This window comes from Rousettus aegyptiacus, unplaced genomic scaffold (genome assembly GCF_014176215.1).
Source record: "Rousettus aegyptiacus isolate mRouAeg1 unplaced genomic scaffold, mRouAeg1.p scaffold_m13_p_14, whole genome shotgun sequence".
Lineage (NCBI taxonomy): Eukaryota > Metazoa > Chordata > Mammalia > Chiroptera > Pteropodidae > Rousettus > Rousettus aegyptiacus.
Window position 1 is genome coordinate 36,361,512 of NW_023416289.1, and position 23,340 is coordinate 36,384,851.

Here is a 23,340-nt window from a genome sequence, read left to right on the forward strand (position 1 = left end):
ATTATTTGGTTTGCTAAGACTTGTTTTGTGGACTCACAGATTACCTGTACTGGAGAATGTTACATGTGCGATTGAGAAGACTGCGCATTTTAGTTCGGTGAAGTGGACCGTGCATGTTGTTATATCTAACTAGTGTATAGTGTTGTTCAGTCCTCTCCTTGTTGATCCTGTTTTTCTGTTTTTATCTAGTTGAAATTGGGGTATTGACATCTCCTCCTATTACATGACTTTCTATTTCTTGTTTTATTTTGATTTTTCAATTACAGTTGACATTCGGCATTTTATCTTAATCTCAGGCGTATACCACATTGGTTGAACATTTATATAATTTACTAAGTGTTCCCCCCGATTAGTCTAGTAGTAATACACAGCACCTAATACAACTGGCACTATACATAGTTATTACAGTTATTATTGATTGCATCCCCTATGTTGTACTTTATCTATTTCTTGGTTTAATTCTGTCTTGCCAGATTCATATATTTGGGAGCCCTGATGTTATGTGCATCCATATTTATAATATAACTGTTATAGCTTCCTGTTGAATTCACCCTTTCGTCATTATAAAATGTTCTTTGTGTGGTGACACTTTTCAACACTTACTGTGAATTGGTCCGATATAGTTTATCCACCCATGCCCTTTATTGTTTACTATTTTTTGGGCTATATTTCCCCATCCTTTTAGTTACGTTTCATGTGTGTCCTCACAACTAAAGTGAGTCTCTTTTAGACAGAAAGGTAGTTGGATATCATTTTTTTTTAAATCAATTCAGCCATGTCATTCAATCCATGTTTTCGACTGGGAGAGTTCCATCTGTTTACATTTAAAGTAGTTATTGAAAGGAAGGGACTAGTATAACTATTTTAGAATTGTTTTCCGCCTTTTTTGTAACTGTCATCTCCCACTTTCCTTTCTTACTGTTTTCCACTGTGTTTCTTTTAGTACTGACAGGCTTTGATTTCTTATTTCCTTTTTGTTTGTCTGCTATAGGTGGGCGCTTTTTTTGTGTGTGATTAATATAGGGGTTACTTAAAATGTCTTAAAGGTATGTGAATATGTTAACAGTATCAATTGCATATAAAATCTCTTCTACATAATATCTCCACCCTGCACCTACTTTATCTCATCAGTATCACATATTCTATTTTTTATATTGTGTATCGTAATACATAGATTTGTGATTTAATGCTTTTATTTTCTAAAATTTGTGGGAGAAATATAAGTGATTTGCATTACATCATGACAATACCAATTTCATTTATGAGAGAGCTATATATTTCCATATGATTTTGTGCTGTCGTTTAGAATCCTTTTATTTCAACTAGCAGGATTTTCTTTGGGGGTGGGAGTGTGTGCGCGTGGCAGGTCCAATGGTGAGGAACTTCTTGGGAGTTTTCATCAGGAAGTCTTCATTTCTCCATTCTTGAAGGACAGTTTTGCCAGATATAGTATTTGGGATGGATAGTTTTCACTCTTTCAGCAGTTTGAATATTGTATCTCACTCTTCTTTCTGTAAAGATGCTGCTGAAAAACCCACTGATACTCTTTTGTACATGATGAATTGCTTAAAACATTTTTTTTTTTTTTGCTGTTTTCAGGATTCACTTTTTGTCTGTGATTCTTGATACTTTGATCATAATGTGTCTGTGTTTTTCACACACACCCTACTTAAAGTTCAGTGAGCTGCCTAAATTTGTATTCTGTTTCTTTATTCAAATGCAAGAATTTTAAGCCATTAATTTTTTATATAAGCTGTCTGCCCATTTTCACTCTCCTCTCCTGATGGGGTCTATTTGTTATGCATATTGGTCCACTCTTGGTGTCCCATGAGTCCCTTATTCCATTTTCCCTTTACCACACTTTTTTTTCCCACACAATTCCCTAAATTGATAATTTGAAATGAACTGTGTTTGAGTTGTCTGAATCTTCCTTCTGCTTCACCAAGTCTATTGTTGAAGATTCTAGTGTATTTTTATATTCGGGCGTTGTATTCTTTAGCTCCCAATTTCTGTTTTGGTTCTTTTTTATAATTTGTCTCTTCGCATCTTCATTCTGCTCCTGCATAGTTGTCCTGATCTTATTTAGTTGTTTTCTCTTTTCTGTCGAGCATCTTTAAGGTAGTTATTTTGAATTCTCTGTCAGGTAACTCCTAAAATGATCTCCATCATTTTAGGGCCAATTTCTTAAGGTTTATTTTGTTCCTCTGATTAAACCAAGTTTTTCTATTTCATTGTATGCCTTGCAATTTATTGTTGAGGTTTGGAATAAGAATCAATCACCAACTCAGGCTTTGTATACTTGCCTTGTACAGGAGAACAGAAATAACAGGCAGCTGTGCAAGAAGTTTTAAGGCCTGTCAGACCGAATCTGGGGATGTGTACTCGTGTACGTGTATGTGTGTGTGTGTAAATTCCCATTAAAACGTTTTTGTTTCTTTTGGGGGGCCCATCATGTTTTTCTTTACATCATGTCTGTCTTCAGTACTACAGTCACCCTGGTGGTTAAACAGTCACCTTTTTTCTTAGCAGCCATCACAATGCATTCACACTATAATGCCTGCCCATCTCTTAGCACTCTGGGTCATGAAAAAAGAAACAAGTCCCTCAGACAGCTGCATAAAACCCTGATCACTGAATCTACACTTTCCTCAGCTATGTCTCTTCTGAGAATTGAGGGTTTCTTACATTATTTCCATGGTGTGGCAGGAAGGGTGAGCAGCTATTGTCCGAAATGTAAGCATTTGGTGGGAAACTAACAGCGCAGGCGCTGTGCTGAGAGGTTAGCAAGAGTGGCATGTGGTCACGTGAGGGCAGAGTGTGCTGGTGTCTTGTGGGCATGCATGAGTGGGGAGAAAGGAGACATGGGAGAGGTGTCCCACACAGTCCTCATGTCATGCTGCATCGGGGTGAGATGTTGAGAAAAGTGCTCAAAATGATAGGTAGCACTGTGTGGTGTCAAAAGTTAAACTGATGCATATTTAATTTTTCCTGAGTTAATTTGAGCTGCCTAGTCAAATCAAGCATTGTCAAACCAGAGGCGGTTAGGAGGCTCCACCTGCAGCAGCCAGGGGGAGGGATTTTATAGAGGAGATGCGGAAGTTAAACAAGCACAGTTTTCGACTGGCTGTAAGTTAAGCAGTCGCTTTATTTTTGGAAAGCCTAGCTGGCTGTTTGTGAGGTCAGTGTTTTTGATGCAGGATAGGGCAAATTTTCCCAAGTGGGGTAGGGGGAGACAAAGCCCTACACTGAAAGAAGAGATTTGCTCACTGCTTCTATGAGTGAGTCGTAAAATTTCAGCTTTTGTTGAATTGGGGAGCTCTTTGCGGTAAGGAGGCCTCATTCTTTCCAAGTAGCAGCATGTTCATGGAGCACCACAAATTTATGCTTTAAGTCAGTGTAAATATTCACTGTGAGTCCCTTTCCCAACTGTAAGGCCCTAATTAGGGCTGTAAGTTCTGCTTTTTGAGCAGAGGTGTTAGCTGGTAAAGCATTGGCCTCAATGACATCTGATAAGTTTACAGTCGCATGTCCAGCCTTCCTGAGCCCTTTATGTATAAAACTGCTTCCATCTGTGACCCATTTGGCATCTGGATTGAGTGAGGGTCCATCTTTTAGATCAAGTCTGCTTGAATAAGTTTGTTCACTAGTCTCAACACAATGATGGAGAGGGGTCTCTAAATCAGGAGCAGGCATCAAAGTGGCGGGGGGGGGGGGGGAAGGGGGGGGGTTAGTGTTCCACAAACCTGGAGAATGATGTTGTAATAGGCGCCCTCCCATTAACTGTTGATGGCCCTTTGTCTCGAATACACTTTGTACTTGATGGGGGGTTAATACCTGAAAATACTGTCCCAAAGTTAGTTTAGAAGCTTCTTCTTACAGGGCTGTGGTCACAACCCAAAAGCATCTTGGCCAGCCTGAAATTACTAGATCTAATTGTTTTTGAAAAATAGGCAATTGGTCTTGTAATGTCCCCTAGCTCTTGAGTTAGCAGTCCTTAAACTATCCCTTCTTTTTCAGCTGTATAAAGAGTAAGTGGCTTTTCTAATTTTGGAAGGCCTAATGCAGGAGCCATTCCCTACCTTTCATTTAGGGTATAGAAAAGGTTCCAAAGAAGCAGCTCAGCATTGGGACCTTGATGGCTTCATATAAAAGTTTAGCTATTATCCCAAAATTGGGTACCCATATTCTACAAAAACCCAGCTGTACCTAAAAAGGTTCTCAACTGTTTCTTTGTCTGGGGAAATTTAATTGCTAATATAGCTTCCTTTTGTTTGGGAACCAAAGCTCGGGCTCCCAGTGTTAAAACATACCTTAGGTATTCCAGAGGGAAGTTTGAGCCTTTTGCAGAGACACATGGTATTCCTAAGAAATTTAAAACTTGGATGGTGTTAGCATCACAACTCTCCTTTGTTGGGCTGGTTATTAACAAATCATCTACTTATTGAATAAGAGAACCATCTGTTAATTTTAAACCCCTGAGTTCCCGGGCCAGAGCACTCCCAAACAATTGGAGGCTATTCCAGAAGCCTTGGGGCAGGACTCTTCCAAATATATCGTGAGGTTTTATGCATGTCAGGATCAGTCCACTTAAATGCAAAGAAATATTGGCTATCACGGTGTAGAGGGGTGCAGTAAAAGAACACCTTTAAGATCTAAAACTGTAAACCAATGGGCATTGTCTGGAATCTGAGTCAGAGGGTCTAGGGATTGGGGATGATTGGATGAATTGGGACTACAGCCCCATTTACTGCCCTTAAATCTTGGACAAACCTGTATTCCCCCTTAGGTGTTTTTTTTTTTTTTTTAATTGGCAGGATAGGGGTATTACAAGGTGACTGGCGAGGATTTAGCTGTCCATATTTTAAGAATTTTTCCACTACTGGCTACGTACCCTGTTGTGCCTCAGTCTTGAGTGGATACTGTTTTGTTGTTGTTGTTTTTGTTTTTGTTTTTTATGTGGGTAATTAGTATTAGGCTTTAGTTGTATTTTAATAGGAGTAACATTAATAGCTCTTCCAGGGACTTCTGTGGCCCAGACCCTAGGATCAACTTGTGAGCTAATATTCAGGTGTATCAATTGTACAGGTTCTCGTAAGTAGAATAAGGGTCCTGAAATGTGAGGTAATAAATTTGCTTGTGGAGTGCGTCGGTGAATAGTGGCACGTATTAGTTGTAGTAAATCTCTTCCTAATAGAGGGATTGGACATTCAGGCATAAGTGAAAATTGGTGGGTAATCACAAGGCCTCCTACTAGGCAATTTATGGGGGTTGTAAACCTTCTGACGTTGGAGTAGCCATCAACTCCAGTAATTAAACATGTTTGTGAGGACAGTGGCCCAGAAAATCGGGTTAGAATAGAGTACGTGGCTCTCACATCAAGGAAGAGTTCGATAGTCTCACCTGCCACATTAAGGGTCCCCCGAGGCTCATCAGTGGCGATGGAGAGTTGTTCCACAAGAGCTCGCGTGGGCCTCGGGCTCCGTCAGTGGCTTCCCTTTTTTGCCATTATTGGCTTCAGAATTGGGGACAGTCCCGCCACCTGTGTCCCTTTATGGAAGCATAATATATCCCTGGTTAAGGGATTGTCAAATTGATCACATTTTGAATTTCTATCTTCATTTTTAAATCTCTGATGTTCGGAAATGTTTGACTACATGTTTAATCCTATCCTACATTTGAAATCATTCAAATGATTATTCACACCATAGATTAGGTAACTTCACAGATATTCCACATTTTCTTTCAGAGAATATATCTATGTTTAGAAAATTGCTTACCGTCTTTACATTCAAAAAGACATTGTTCTGCAAACATAACTGACTTCAAGTGATGGTTTTCCCAAGACGTGTTATGTTTGATCTCTTATGGCAACAGAAATTTTATTATAACTGTCCCAATTTGGTGATGTCCCTCATAACATCCTTTAGGACCGTCACACTCTCTCTCACATTTTCAGTCCTACGTTAGGTACAAATTCTCAAGACCATCTCTTACCAGTAGCATTTTGTGAAATGAATCTTCTATGCCTGGCTTTCGCAACAAGTCCTGGCTGTCTTCAGGAGACAAAGCTGAAAGATGCCAAATAAATTATCACTACCACTATACTCAGGTAAATATGCTTTAAATTCTAATGCACAAATTGAATACCGATTGCAGGACTATGCAAGATGGCATAATCCTAATAGGAGGCTCCAAAACCTCGCTCCTCCATGGAGATGTGAACTTAGCAACCATCACTGACCCAATTTACTTTTTCAGTATTCCGGAATCGAGTTAGGTAGGAGCTCACAGCATGCCCCGGAAAGTGAAAAAATGAGGGAGAGTTACAGCAAAGAGGGAAAAAATGTTGCTTACAGTTGCCGACAACAGCTGTCCACCCATCCCGGCACGCCGTGGCAGTATTGTGAAAAATCCCAATTCCCAGCTTCTTCTCAGGAGAGAAAGAGATGAATGCACTGTGTGTCCTATGATGTGGCTTTTTTTACAGTTGCCTGAGAGTGTTGTTTATCTTTTGCGTGACAGACTGCTAAGGGAATGGCAGTACACTGTGAATGCACTGTGGTGGCTGCTAAGAAAAAGTACGACTAACTATTCAACGCCAGAAAGAATGAAGTGCTAAAGACAGACCTCAAAGATAAGGAGGATACCATGGGCTCTAAATAAGAAACAGAAATATTTTAAAATGAGAAATTACACACAAGAAACACAGAGGATACACACCCTCCAAAACCAGTGAGACTTGCCCTAGGCTGCCTGTTATTTGTCTTCTCCTGTAACAAAGCAAGTCCATAAAGCTTGAGGTGGTGGCTGCTGCTTCTCCAAAATCTCAACAAAACATCACAGGGCATACAAAGAAACAGAAGAACATGGTCTAATAAGAGGAACAAAATAAATCTCCGGAAATAGGCCCTAAATTAATGCAGAGCTATTAATTACCTGACCAAGAATTCACAACATATTTTATAATTTTGTTTTAGGTTACCCCCAATGTAACCACAATAAAATACCTACACTAGGCATGCAAAAAGAAATGGAGAGAGAAAGCAAAGCATGTTACTACCAAACAAAATTAAAGAAACACAATGGAACACAGTTAAGAGAAGAAAAGTGGGACAAAATAGCTCTGAAAAGTGCAGAAAATGATTCTCAACTGGTTATAGTAGTCCCTAATTCTCAGTAATTACCTTAAATTAAAAAGATGAAGCTCCCCCAATCAAAAGAAAAAAGTTGGCTGAATTAATTTTAAAAATAATATCCAACTACCTTCTGTCTACAAAAGACTCACTTTAGAAGCGAGGACACCTATAGGATGTAACTAAAAACATGGGGACATGTATTACATGAAATAATCAATGAAAAGCATGGGTGGCCATACTAATATCGCACAAATGCACAGTGTAAAAAAGTATCGCTCCGAAAAGGACATCACATAGTTATAAAAGAGTGAATTGAACAGGAAACTATAAAAATTATGTTACAAATATGTAAAACTCAGTGCAGCCACAAACAGTAGGAAGGTTCCTCAAGAATTACAAACAGAACTACCATACGAATGAGTAATTCCACTCCTGGGCGCTTATCCAAAGAATACCGAAACACTCATTCGAAAAGCTATATGCACCCCTACGTCCACTGCAACGTTTTTTTACAATACACGAGATATGGAAGCAACCTAAATGTCCACTGATAGATCAATGGATAAAGAATATGTGATAAATGTACACAACGGAATATCATTCAGCCAAAAGGAAGAAGGAAATCTTGCCAATGGCAACAACATGGATGGTTCTAGGGGATACTATGCTAAGTGAAATGAGTCAGACAGAGAAAGACAAATTTCACACGATTTCATTTATACGTGGAATGTAAAAAATAATAATGAACAAACAAATCAGAAAAAGATTCACAGATCGAGAATTCACAGAGAAGAGAGAGCCGTGGGGAAAAGAGAAAGAGGTGAAGTGGATGAGCGCTATAAAGTTCTCATTATAAAATGACTACGGAATGGGGATGTAATGTACAGCATAGGAAATACAGTCGACGATATCGTAATGCCTTTGTAAGGTCACAGATGGTTACTAGGCTTACTGTGGTGATCACTTCATAAGATTTACAAATGAAGAATCACTGTTATCCACCTAAAACTAATATTGCATTTCAATTATACTTTGATAATCAAAAGAAATAAATTTAATGACTGCATCTTTGACCACAAGAAATCGTGATATATCTTTTCTCTGTTCAATTTTTACAAAAATTCTCTATTACTTTCATAATGCAAGAAGAAGAAGAAGGAGAAGGAGAAGGAGAAGGAGAAGGAGGAGGAGGAGGAGGAGGAGGAGGAGGAGGAGGAGGAGAAGAAGAAGGAGAAGAAGAAGAAGAAGAAGAAAAGAAAAGAGAGAAAATCAACTAAAAATTTTGAAAAAATAACTATTTTATAATGGTGGCATATAATTCGGATCACATTAAAAATTGTCAGTATAGTTGACAAAAAATACTGTCAAAAAATGTATACCCCAACTTCAAGTGTTGAACCAATGTGGAGAAATTAAACCTTTATGTACAGTTGGATGAAACAGAAAATGGTGCAAACTGTATGAAAAACAGTATGGTGTTTCTCAAACAATTTAAAATAAAATTATCTGATGATGCAGCCATCCCACTTTTGGGTATCTATCCAAAATACTTCAAAAGACGCACTGCAAGAGACATTTACTCACCCACGCATATTGTAGCATTATTCACAAAAGTCTGTAAGAGGTGGAAGCTACCCAAACGTCCACGGATAGATGAATGGGTACAGAAAATGTAACATGTACATACACCAGAATATTATTCAGCCTTGAAATAGAAATAGAACTCCTCTGATACAATGAAGAAAAACCTTGAGAACATTTGTTAAATGAAGGAAACGAGTCACAAAAAGACATACTAAAGTTCCATTCCTGTGAATCATCTAATGTAATCTGCCTCATAGAAATTAAAAAAGTGAAATGGTAGTACCCAGGGGCTTGGGGCAAAGGGAAAAGAGCAAGTGGTTGTTTAATGGGTTTTGAGACAGTTTGGCAAGATGTGTATTTCCAGAGATCAGTTGCACAACAATCTGGACATACTTAACATGGCTGAATTGTACAGTTACAGATGGTTGAGATGTTACCTTTTTAGTCATAACTTTTTCCAAACTTGAGAATCAAAAGTGATATCTAACAGACAATTATAAAAAATTTCATTACCTTCAATTCAGAAAAGTGTTTTTCTCAAAAAGAGAAAATCATCAGTCAATACATATGAAATTATGACTATTTCAATACTACTTAACTACACGGGAAAAAAAAAACCCACAAAAAACACCCTGACCATTAACTGAAATGAAAAATAAGCAAGAAAAGTCACGAACGAAGTCAGGAGAGAATTATACTACATGCCGAGAATCACTGATCCATAAAATCGGCATTTGAGATGAAAGTACGCCGTGATTAAGAGACATGCTGAGCAAGGCACATGAACACCCTAATGATTACTTTTGGCCTCAACACAACTGAAATTGAGGAAGCAAACATGTTCCTAAATATGGGAGCCTTAAAGAAAGGTAACTCACTTCTTCCAAAGGGAGTACATTCGAGCATGCTATATCAGCACTTCTGAATCAAAATTCACAAACTGACACAGCTCTAATGAGAGAGTGAAAACATATGAGACACAGCCCCAGCCAGCTTGGACTGAACAAGACACAATAATAAAATGATAGTTATTAAGAAATCAGGTAACATGAAGACTGTCCTCTTCAGTGGGCAATGTGCTGAACTGCCCTGTGCTATTCATTTATTGACAAACTCTGTGAGGGAAACAGACACATAAACCTACTCTAACATGGAAAAAATGGAAGAACACAGACTTGAAATTTCTAAGGTTCCTTCAAACACAGCAAAAGAACATTTTGAAGTGAAACAGAACGAGTCTTCTCGTTTCAGGGTGGTGCGATAAAACTGCTGACTCTGAACTTCGTAGGGTCGTATTTGAAGCTTCCTTAAGATCAGAACTTACAAAGCAGAAAACATAAGCCATCTGTCCCCAGTGCCCCTGGGATTTCTGCACCAAATCCCAAGGCCTCCACCACTTCCTTCACAAAGTCCTCGCGTGGGATAAGAATGGAAATTTAAAAATGGCTTCTTGTAGAATTCCTCATAAGGTGCAGACTTTCCCAGGCCCCCAAGGTAATGGAAGAGCAGGCAGACCCTGCCGGCCCCCACAGGCCAAGGGGAGGACGTTAGCCCTCGCTGCGAGTGTGACAGAGATCGCGGAGCAGGTGGAGAGTCCCTAGGGGATGTAGGAGCATGGGACATCTTGGAGAGACCTGTCCTTCTGTGACAGTGACAGAAAGAAACCTGGGCTTCTCATTTCCTTTCCAGTGAAGCAGAGATTTCCAAACCACAACTGAAGGTCTGGCTTCCTTCGTGACTTTTGGCTCTCTCACCGGTGTCATCTGCTTCCTTCATTCCCACCCACCTCGGTGAATAGACATTGCCTTTTTCTCTTCATATCCCAGGCTTCCTTCATGTGCTCCAAAATGGTGACCAGGTCTGGCTTAGAGACAGCAGGGCCTGTCTATTAGAAAAAGGAACATGAGTTGTGATGGAGATTCTCCAGTTTCCAATCCAGTAAGTGCTCAGGTACAAAGAGAGGACATTGTAGAATGTTAGAATATTCTCAACAATGATTCCCTAAGTACTGTTTTCTCACAGCACCTTTACTCTACTAGACAACACGTAAAGTGTTCAGATCTTGACTTCCTCTTCCAGGTAGATCATGAAGACTTCTTTTCTACACCGGCAACCCCCAGTTTGACCCTTGAGGGCAGCGATCTGAAACTCTGCCACACAAAGCAGAAGCTCCGAGAAACCACGTACGGATGAAAGAAACAAAACCCTGCAGGTGGGGCAGGCATTCTGGAGGGAAGTCGTCCTCACCAAGGGAGACCAGGTTCCTGTAGGTCTCCAGCATCACGTTCCCGTACGGTTTCCGCTGAGCTGGATCCAGGCATTCCCACTCCTCCGGAGAGAAATCTATGGCCACGTCCCTGAATGTCAACCGGCTCTGAAACAAAATACACATTTACCAAGTGGCCACGGGCAGAGTTCCTAAAGTGACTGTATATAAAAATAGAGTTAAGGAGACTAGTTGTGACCTAGGAGAGTATCCAGAAATAAACAGTAAGATCATTGACGGAAATATTGTCTAGTGTATTTTTTTTACTCTGAAACAAACGATGACATCCGACCCAAGAAACAACCGAAGAGACTTGACTTTCCTGGAAGATAAATTTAAAAATACAATGTCAACACAGGCGTATGGTTTTTCGAGTGTTATATGTGTATCATAGAAGATAAACTGCATACGTTTCTAAGGAAACAGTCACGATGACTTAGATGTGTAAAGTACTTCTGAAATTTTAATGCGGACAACAATAAAGATCAAAAAATAAAGATTCTGAATGAGGAGTTCTGGGATGAAAGGTCTGTTTCCACATTTCTAATAACCTCACTTTTAACTAGTGACGTCAATGTCTCTGGTCCGTTGAATAGAACAGGGAAACAAAGCACAGGGGAAAATTCATACATGACTTAGAACTGAGATTTGTGGAATTTATAGTTCTCATATGCTAGCTAGGACGCATAGCAACCACAATCCTTTGGAAAATTTACTGTATACTATGTATCGTTCTAACAGCTTTCATAATTCCTAATGCACATAAGTAAGCTGAGAACAGTATTATTCTTCCTCTTTTATGAGAATATATTGTGAAACATTCAGTAAACGGTACAGCTTGGGTTTTACTCCAACCTTTCTCTAGAATTTTTCAGAAGGACACAGACCATTCATTACACATAGTCAACTCTCATGAATTTTCATATCCATTTCGGTAACTCAGAAGCACCAAAAGGACTTAAGCAAGTAAGAAGAAAGAATAGCTCCAACACTGTTAACATTTTATGCACACAGAAAGACAAGCATATGGAAACTATGTACATGTTAAAAGTGATAGAGAATAAAATTTTAACATCAATAAAATCGAGATGATTTTTGCAATGCTGTCAATCTCATGACTCCATCTGCGGCTGATACTCTGTATTGAATAAACACAATAAAAAGAGAAATACACAGAATAATGTACATTAGACCTACGGTTTCTTAGTCTTTCATTTCTTTGGAACATTCTGTGTATTATTTGTACTGAGCTATCCATTAGAAATTAAACTCACTTAAACAGATATTAACACGATCCTTGCAAACTTTCTTGAAAATACAAAAAGTGAAGTAGGGTACGTCTATAACATGAGTGTGGAATATAATGAAAATTTCCAGAATCAAGGCCTGATCGATTAAAGCCTCCACTTCAAAAGCCAATTGTCCAGCTTTCTTTTCGCCCGACAGCAGAGGGAGGAAGGTGCGTGAGACACCATCGGCCCCGCACGCCATGCAGGTTGGGCAGCAGCACCTGTGGGCCCATCGCCCAGCTCCTCGAGGTGCCACGGAGCCTACGAGTTGAAGATGAATGAAGGTTGTCGTGATGAATGTTTTCTGAACACATATCACAGAGGTTGACGAAAACCACTAGAACTGCATCTAACGGGCACATAGGTAGCTGCAGAAGAAGATTCAAGTCCTTAGCTGTGGTGTTTCAAAATTCTTCACTGCCTCGGAGGTGTGGAAAAAAAATATGAAGAACTGGTCAAGAAAACATGAATTGAAGCAAATGATAAAAATAAATTTAACGTGGATCACCTCGCAATAAGTTATGTAGGAAATAAATGTCTGAATACTTTTAATTGCAAAGCAATAGGTTTTTTGTAGAGCCAGAGATCTCTAGCAAAGAAAGGTGAGGCCCTTCATTTTCAAAAGCAAAGGCAAAGGAAACAAGGGAGTTTCTGCAAATCTCTCAAGAAATCTCTCCAGGACCCATATCAAAGATAAAGGGGAAATTATTAACTTTCTAGAAAAAAGAGGACCTCAACCGTGTGAAAACCAGGTGGAATGAAACGAGTGCATCAGGGGTCCGAGGCACACGTGAGGACACATCACCACTGCTGTGATATCGGCAAAAACAAATCACTAAAAAAAAAAAAATCATAATCTGAACCCGATATAAAAAAAAAACCATTAGTTTAATGCAAATTTCAATTCACAAGTAGCTCCCGTGTTCTGTAACTCTAATAGTGCATGTTAACAGTAAGTCTTTCTTCCCAAATTAGAGAGCAGGTCTCTTTTAATTACTCTTTTTTCAGAACACCCTGAGCTGTCCTGACAACTAATGCCATCCTGGTCAACGGTGCACTTTCTAAATCCCACTCTACAGCACTGACGTTGCCACCACCATGTGAACCTACAACCTACACTCGCTCCCCTTCTTGACAACACCCAAGTATCTGAGTCACCCCATAAAGATCTTGGACATCGATGCCTTCCCCAAGTTGGTCCGTCCCACACGGGGATAATCGCTGGGGGTCATTACTTCTCAGTGAGAATTCTTCATGCCCTTAGGAGCCTGCATGGAGACAATCCAGAGAGGACTCTGGGACGAGGGACAGAACTAATCTAAAGAGCTAACCTTATCTCTCATTTTTTTAAAAAAGGAAAAAAGCAGCTGCAAAAAAAACGCTGCTCGGCAAGGATGTCAGAAGTAGAGGATCATAAGTTGTAGTTGTAAATCCACCAATTTTAGAAGAAAAAGCAAACAGAGCCTCTCACCCCGGGCAGAACGTTTACCTGAGAAGCAGCCATTGCGTCCTCGTCCTCCTGCTCTGGATCGTTTGCTCAGGCAACCTAATGTTGAAGAATCACAGCCGCGTCTGGAGAATGTGCCTTCAAAAGTATCAACACAGCCCCTTCATCTGATTCCCCCACACTCAGGACCTTGATATGCTAAAAAACAAAACAAAACAAAACAAAACAAAACAAAACAAAACACTCTCCCCTGTCCTTTTTCACAGGACAGTCAGGGACAATGAGCTCCTACGTGAAGACCAAACTGCGAGCTTTTTCTTTCCTGTCTTCCCGTGCTCTCCCTTCCCACAGATGTCCACAAATTCCCACAACCATGAGAACAAGGGCTGCTCTCCTGCCCCCCAAACCCACTCCTTCACCAAAGCCTACTCTCATCTCACACAAATGTGTCCAGGAGCCCTCTGGCCAATCCTAGCCTCACCTTAGAATCACATAAAACACCTCATTAAAATAACAGTGATGCTCCGCCCAGACCACTTGTCCAATCTAGGGGGTGCTGGGTTCAGGTGATGATGTTCAGTCTCAAAACTCACATGATCTAGTAGGAACCCGGATAAATGAGAAGCGTTTAGCTTGAATGAGCATGCAGATCCCTTGGGGGATCCGGGCCCACCATAAGACTTTCTGCAGGCAGCCTGTGAAATGGCATCTTTAAGTCCTCTGGTGTTGTTGAACTTGCTCCCCAGACCTGCTTCCCATAGCACTGGGCTACAGACATCAGACTCCGCACCACTGAGACCTTTGGGTAGTGTGAGGGGCTGGGGTGCAAACTTCTAGAAGTTCAGGCTGGCCGGATGGATTTCCTTCCTCTTTTCCTGGAAGTCACAGAGAGTTATTTTTAAATATGGAAAAGGAAAAAAAAAAAAAAAAGGCATAGTGCTTTTAAGATTCCTTGAAAAAGCATCAGGTGGTGACAGACTCAGTCCTTTCTGGTCTTAGGTCACCACCCTCAGGCCATTCCAGGAAATGAGAAGAGACCCACGACAAACTGACCAAACCGAAGGCAGGTCCCTCCCCTCTGGCTGCATAAAGGATGCACACGGAAGCCACAGGGTGATGCGAATAATGATAAACGCACAAGCCTCAGAAACTACAGTCTTGTAATTCTCATTCAGCACATGTTAAGTTAAATCGATTACAAAGCCCCAAGTCAATACGTCACAACTCAGTCATCCACGTCCCATCAGCTCACCGCTCATCCAGGTTGGGGCTCCCTTCCGCCTCCTCTAGGGTTTTCCTTCCGTCTGTGCATCTGTGTGTCTCGTCCCTGTTTCTCTCTACCGTTGTCCTTTCTTGCGTTTCCCCGCTCTCCGATCTGCTCTTTCCCCCCTTTTCTCTACTCCTTTCCCTGCACCTGCCCCACCAAACTCTTGAAACCTATTTCACCCTCAGCGGCTCTTTCTCCCTAATCGTTCTGATTGCGCCCCACCTCCACATATTTCTGCCTCTGTCTCCCCATCCGTGTCCCCTTTGATTCCGGTCACCCGCCCTGTGCCCCAACTCACTGGTGACCACGCTAGCTGAGCTCTCAGGGCGACTTCTCCCGCTGCCGTCCTCCGCCGCCCTCCGCCCCGCCCCGCGCCCGTTGTCGCGGCCCCGCTTCTGCTCACCACGCCCCTCCCTCCCAGCGCCCCTTCAGCTCGCTGGAGCTCCTCTCTTCCCTCCGTATTCTCCATTTTCTTTCTCCTCTGCCTGCTTCCCCGAGTTACGCTCTGTCTGACTGTCGAAGACAAGTCCTTCCAGCGCCTCTGATTTATCGTCTCTTTAAGGACCCCTCCCTGACCGCTGTGCCTGCTCGCGTATCTAATCCTCTCGTTACTTCTCTCCCGTGAGGCTCTCACACCCTCGTCCCGCCGCTCCCCTGGCCTCCCCGTCGTAGTCACCGTTTCCACAAAGACTCTCCCCGCGTGTGTGGGTGAGGGGGTTGACCTCTTCCGGTGACATCCCGCCTTATTCCCTCCTAAATTCCACCCCCTGAACAGTGAACTCTTCCTGGGATTCGGGCCCCTTATTAAATTGGGGGACGGGGGAGGGTCTGCAGAACCCAGGCCAAGGAGGAAGCCGGGGTCCCTCCGCCGAGTGTGGCGAGGCTGGGGGAGGGGCGCCGAGGGTCCGAATCCAGCTCTCGAGTCCATCTCCCCAGACTGTACACGGCGCGGGGAGGGCGGGCTACCGGGTGAAGGGTTTTAAGCAGGAAAACGACCCGAAGGCGGACAGACTGCAGGCAGAACCGCCTCAGACTTTACGGGAAAGGACCACGGACCTTCCACTCCGCAGAGAGGCGTCAGGGACCCGGACGTCTCCCCTGGACGCTGGACTCACCGCTGTAGGAGGTGCGGGTGGGGGACTCTGGCGTCCGTAGCGAGCCCCCAGGCTTTCCGCGTGCAGTACGGTGGACCGAGAGGCTCAGGTTTCAGCCCGAACAGCCGGACATCACAGTCGCCAACATGACCTTCCCTCTGCATTAGCGCTTCTGGGTCTGCGAGAAATTCCGCGGGAGCGCTGAGGGGAACCCGGGCGGGGGGCGGGGCCCGGGCCGAGGGCTTCTGGCGAAGCGCGAGGCCTGAATCCCAGCCAGACCTGGACGCGGTCGCGGGTGGGAGGGGCGGGCGCAGGGGCGGAGCCTGGGCTCCGCTGTGCCTGGCTCTCACTATCTTGGGCTTAATATCTGGTAAGGCTTGACCGTCATTACTCATAAAGTTTGTAAGATTTCCTTCCAGAATTAATATGATGACGATCGCCCGAGGACCGAATTTTCGATAAATTTGCCACAGCCATTCCATTTTTAAGATTTCACTTAGATGTAGTTACTGTTGTTTAGTGAGGCTTGACTATTGTTTAAATTTGTAGCCAATTCATTATATACTTCACGGTCTCCCCTAGTACGAAATTCTGATGATTACAGAGGACTCGCCCTGCCTAAAGACCTTCCGAGTCATTATATTTGTACGGTTTTTCTCTAATATGTATAACTGTGATATTTGCTTATCAATGAAGAATGGATCAAAACTTTCCCATCTTTATTGCAAATGTTGGTTTTGATACCAAGACAGATTCTTTCCAGATGTGAAAACTAACTTGATCGTACTTATAATGTGCATCCTCAGTTTTAATCTCTATGGGTCACCCTGATGTAACTGAAAGCTTAGTCCGATATTTTAAAACAAATCATTCCATGCATTTGTTTCCTGAACGTGCTTTAAAAAAAGGGGAGGCAGGGAGAGGAGAAGGGGGAGACTAGAAGAGTATACCAAATCTTTTTGTTTCGTGGCATTTCTGTGGCTCCATTCGCCAGACATATATATGGGAAAAGACACATTTAAAAACACTTGCATGGTCCAACACAATTGTTGGAGAGCCCAATGTGCTTGAGAGCTTTGAGCACTGTCCATCTGGAGTTCCTGGGACTGACCATGATGGCCTGTATATACCCCAAAGGCGGATTGCTGGGCACTCTGAGGATACGGTACAAGTTCACATCTTAAATCATTGAAGAGATATTTCAGCCCCAAAGCTGCCATTGTCTGGGGGACTCCCTCAGAGTGAACGGCGAAGGTATTGACTAAAGTCAAGCGCTTGACGATCAGATCCGTGGACTTTAACCTCTGTACAGTGAAATAAAGGTAAATATGATAAAGAAGAGAGAAATTCCCCGGGATTGCAACTGCAGAAGGTAGTCCTCATTGCCAGGTCCCTGTAGGACATCCTGCTGCTTTTCTAGGACTGATGCTCATATTTGTCTTGCCACTTGTGACAGCATGAGGTTAAGTGAAACAAATTGTACAGAGAGAGACAAATACTGTATAATTTCACTTACATGTGGACTCTAAAAAGAAACAAACAACAACAAAAACTGAGACAGGAACAAACTCACAGATACAGAGAAAAAACCGATGGTTGCCAGATGGGAGAGGGGTGAGAAATTGGACAGAAAACGAGTTTAGACGTACAAACTTCCACTTATGAGTCACAAGGATGTCATGTTTGGCATAGGGAATAGAGTTGATGGTAGTGTAATAACTACACATTAAGAGATGGTTACTACATTTATTGTGGTGATCACATTGTAAGGAATATAAATGTGGACTCACTATGCCAGACACCTGAAACTAATATAATATTGTATGTCAACTATAATCAAGAACAAATTTTTTAAAAATTAAGGATAGAATAAGGTATCAAGAATTGATATTGAAACGATTCAAAAATAATTTACACAACACAATGTGTATGGGTTTGGAAAACAAGAGGATATGAAATTTTCTAGGGCAATGGAATTTACCAAGATTAACACTTATTTAGATCGGAAATCTAAACCAAATAATATCCATGCATTATAAAAGAAGGCCTCGCAAATAAGGTTACGTGAGCAAGTGATTTAACAGAGGTATCCTATAGTGATTTGGAATGTCAGATAAACCAAATCTTACACAATTCAAGAACATCAAAATGAAAACACTACTTCCAAAGATGGTTCGGAACGCAAATGAACATTGATACCGAAACCTTCCAAATGTTGTACCAGACAGAATATTACAAGAAAAAAATAAATTAAATCATGCCCACTTACACATATCTCTGCCTACAAATTTGTAAGCTAAAATACAAATACCGATGTGCCGTATACATAATTGCCAAATATAGTTTATGTCTGAAATTCAGGAATGATTCAATATTAGGAAATACATTTATATAGTGAATCATTTTTATAGGGTGAAAAGAAGTCACATGACTGTGTTCATGGGTACAAAAATTTATTTTGTAAAATTTAATATGCATTAATATTAAATTAAAATGATCAAATATTAAGAATTGATGGATTTTTTCACCGAGATATAATTGACATGACATTAGTCCCGGTGTACTACATAATAATGCAATATTTGTATGTATTTTGAAATAATCACAATAAGTCTAGTCAACGTACATCACCATACGGAGTTACAAAAATTGTTTATATTGTGATGAGAACTTTTAAGAACTTCTCTTTCAGCAACTTTCAAATACGCAATACAGTATTGTCAATGAGAGTCACCATGCCATACGTTACAGACCCAGGACTCACTAATTTTCCAGCTGAAAGTTCATACCTTTCGACCCCATTCACGCCTTTTACCCAAGCCCCCACTCTGACAACTGCCAGTCTGTTCTCTGTAACAATGAGCTTTGGGGTATTTGTTGTTGTTGTCATTTGTTTGTTTTTAGATTCCACATAAAAGTTTGAGATCATATGGTATTTGTCTTTCTCTGTCTTACTTATTTCAATTTGCATAATGCTGTCACGGTCCGTCCATGTTGTCACAAATGACAAGTTTTTCTGTGTGTGTGGTTAAATAATATTCCATTTTATAAACACACACACACACACACACACACACACACACACACCACATTTTCTTCATTCATGTATTGATGGCTGTTTAGATTGCTTCCATGTCTTGTCATATTGTGACCGTGTTGCAATGAACATGGGGTGCAGATAACTTTTGAAGTTAGTAATCTAATTTTCTTCAGATAAAAACCCAGAAGTGTGATTGCTGGATCTAATGATAGTTCTATACTTAATTTTTAGAGGAAACTCCATACTATTTTCTGTGGGTTTTTTTTTTTTTTCGAACTGGACAGACGGTGCATTTGCCCTACTCGAGCGCAGTTTTGTTTGCATATTCATGTGCATACACATGTCTCAGCGCTACTCATGGGAGGCTTTAGGGAGATCTCGCTATTGTCAGAAGCTTAGCCAAGGCAATTTAAAGTAGCAGAAGAATTGGAAATAATGATGGGAAACCCAATTTGAAGATGATATGATTATATATCTAGTAACACAAAGGAATAGAAAGGGAAAAAATCTGATATGAAATATGGTTTATTAAACTAGTACAATGTAACGCTGACCCACAAAAATAATTGCCTTTCTCTGTATAACTAACAATCATCTATGAGATGCACTGGAAGATGGCGTATGATAAAAAATAAAGTAAATAAAAAACATGAAAACACCTAGGCGACGTGAAATTGAGCTGTGCACGTGATCGCAATGATTTCTTAGACAAAGTGCTGGCACCATGTTCTTCCTTTTATTTGCATCTCTCTGAAAATCCTGCTCCTGTGCTATGTGTCTCATTTTTGTCTCTGCTCATGAATTATATGTTGGTGTATTGCGATAGTCTGAAAATAAGGAAATACATGTTTTTTGGTAAAATGACTTCTCATGGAAGTTCTCAGAGAATGCAATGGGACACACGTGCCCTTACACGTCAGACCTTAGAGTTTCCTGGTTACTTTGTTGCAATGTTACAATGCCTCTTCAAATGAGTCCATGTTTACAAGTGTCTGCCTGTGTGGCTGGGAGGAGAGAGTAGCCTACCTCCAAGGTCCCTTTGGAGAAGCTATCTAGAAACTTGTAATTGTTTTGTTTTGTTAAATTTCTTTGTAATTAGCCACTGAAAATAGATTTCAGAAACATTCTCTCTCTCCAGCATGTGCTCTGATGGCTGCTACTGAAGAGGAAATCTGAGGAATTTCATTGAAAACTAATCAACTTTCTGCTTCTGTAAATATGCTTGTTTTCTGCAAATAAGCTTACTGCATGCAAAGCCTCCTGGAAAAGCTCCCTTGCACTTTGCTCGACTTGCAAGTGTAACTGTTTGTACCCTAGCAGCTCAGGCTTTCTGTTGTGACAATTTGTATCTGTCAGCAGCCTGTAACGACTCCCGGCCTTACCAATGTTACTACTCGTACTCGCCATAACAACTCCTGTCATTTGTAAAGATTTGAGTTCAAACTGACCAATTAGCTTGTGTAAAAATTCTGATATACAAGCAATATTTCAACTGAGCCCACTGCCCAGATCTTCAGAGCACGACTAGCTCGTCTGGGACGGTACATAATAAATTTGAATTCTCCTTCTCTCTGAGTTACTTCTTGGTTTTTCATTGGAGTGGGCTTTGGAGCTTTTGGGATATTTTCCCACGACACTATAGCTGAAATGACAAATGAGGTCCTGGGGAAAGGCGATGTTACAGAATCACTAACCCATGTGTCAGGGTCCAGCAGACTCCTTCCCGCATGTGCACTGGCTGTTGTAACCATCGCAGGAGCCCACTATTCTGTCAGCAGGAAGTTGGGTGTTTTCGATTTCCCTTGAGAGGCAGAATCTGTAATGAAAGTGGAGCTACATGAAGTCTGGGTAAGTGATCATGTGGAAAAAGTGATGCTTCTGGGTGAACTAGGTCCAATGTCAAGGCCACGTAAGAATAAGGAATAATTGCTGTGACATGAGCCCGGGTGGTAATGGCAGATGGGGTCCTACAGTGCCCACCAGTGGTGGCTCCTAATTTAATTTCGTGTAATTGACAATGGCAGTCATTTTGGTGTTTAAGTGATCGTGAAACCTGATTTTTAAGGTGCTTAGCAACTGTAGTCCTCAGATCAATCTGCTGTTCCGTCAGCCTCTACAGGAATTACAGACTAAATTTCAGGGTTACTAATGTTGTGCTTGTAACACATTCATGCTTTAATAAAGAACAGGATGAAGCTATAAGGACATACAATACTGTGTAGAATCAGTGTATTCAAATCACAGTTGCTGGAATAGAAGTGTTTTCTCTAACTGGTGTCAGTACTTGTGTTTCTACTGAAAACACCTGCGGTCTGTTGATAATGGAGCATTTCCCTCTTGAAGTTAAGGAAAAGGAAACTTTATAAATAAGTTTCAGTTAAGGAAATTTCAATTAAGCAACTAAGGAAAGGGTAACCTTATAACTACATATTCAGACACTAGCTGTCAAAATGAATTTATCTCAGCGAGATTGTATTGATATAAAAAATATTCTAATATGGAATCAAAAACTTTACTGCTGCAATTCATAAAACACACAAGAGGAGAAATTACGACACACTGTAGAAATACAAAGGATCATACAAGAATACTATGAAAGAATATAGAACACGAAATGTAATAACCTAGAAGAAGCGTATAAGTACTTAGAAAGATACGACCTTCCTAGACTGAATCAAGAAGAACTGGAAAATCTAAATAGACTGATCGGCAGTATGGAAACTGGAACGATCATCAAAAACATGCCAGAATGTAAAATTCCATGACCAGATGGCTTTACCAATGAATTCTACAACAAAACGTTCAAAGAAGATTTAATACCTATTCTCCTCAAACTCATCCAAAAAAATCAAAGAGGAGGCAACACTTTATAACTCATTTTATGAGGCCGATATTACCCCGATACCCAAAGATAACACGAAAAAAGAAAACTATAGACCAATATCTCGCATATTGATGCAAACACATTTGTAAACGCAGATGCAAAGATTCTAAATAAGATACTAAACCAAATACGGGAACACGTTGAAACAATTGTACACCACGATCAAGTGGGCTTCATCCCAGGGGCGCAGGGATAATTCAACATACACAAATCGATTAAAGTGATACACCACATAAACAAATCATAAAATGAACAGTTAGTTGCCTACAAGGGAGCACCCGTAAGATTGGCAGCTGATTTCTCAAAAGAAACCATGCGAAACAGAAGGGCTTGGCACAAAATAACGTTGCGATGAAAACCCAGGATCTACGACCAAGAATACTTTCTCCAGCAAAGCGTTTGTCCTCTTAGTGTCAAAGGACAGATAAAAACCTTCCCAGACAAAAATAAGCTAAAGGAATTTATCAACACCAAACCAGTATTACAGGAAATGTTGGAGGGACTTTTTATGAAAAAGAAAAAAAAAAGCCATGTGTCCAAAACAGGAATAAAAAATGACATTCCTATCAAATGGAAAAGAGTTAAGTACTCCAACTGAAAGCTATAGTGGCTGAATAGATAAGAAAACAAGATCCCTACATATGCTGCCTACAAGTGACCGCTTCAGATTAAAAGACACAGAGACTAAAAGGAAGGGAATGGAAAAAGATATGGCCTTGGTGGACCTAGAGGACGTTGCACTGAATGAAATAAGTCAGATAGAGAGGGACAAATATTGCATGATTTCATGCGCATGTGTAATCTAAGGAACAAGATAAGGAACAACAAAAACGGAAATAAACTCATAGATACAGAGAATTTGGGGCAGGCACTAGATAGGAGGTGGGTTGGGGGAACAGAAAGAAGGGCAAAAGTGGTTAAAAAGTACAAATGGATAATTACAAAATGGACATGGAGATATAAAGTGCAGCATATGGAAAATAGTTAATAATGTAATAAATTTGTAAGGGGGAATAGTTAATGGGGTGATCCCTTTGAGATATGTGGATCTTAATCAGTATGCTATACAACTGAAACTAATATATTACTGTATGCCAACTATAGTGGATGAAAAAAAAAACTCATGGAATGGTACAATGTAAGTATCAACAAATAATTGTCTATTATATTTCAATAAAGCTGGGAGAAAACAAACGAACAAACAAACAAACAAAAAGGAGTAAATACAATAGGGAGAACCTGTGAGAAATGATTATAATGTAGAGATTAGGAGTCCTCGCTCCTAGTCTCATAGCTATGTGATCTGGGCTAAGTTTCCTCGTGTGTAAAGTGG

At 40.8% G+C, this 23,340-nt stretch overlaps 1 pseudogene; it reads right to left on the reverse strand.

Annotated features, from left to right (window-relative positions):
* LOC118611444 overlaps window positions 1-16,386 on the reverse strand; it is a 23,397-nt pseudogene extending 7,011 nt beyond the window's left edge.
* Window positions 16,387-23,340: the final 6,954 nt, after the last annotated feature.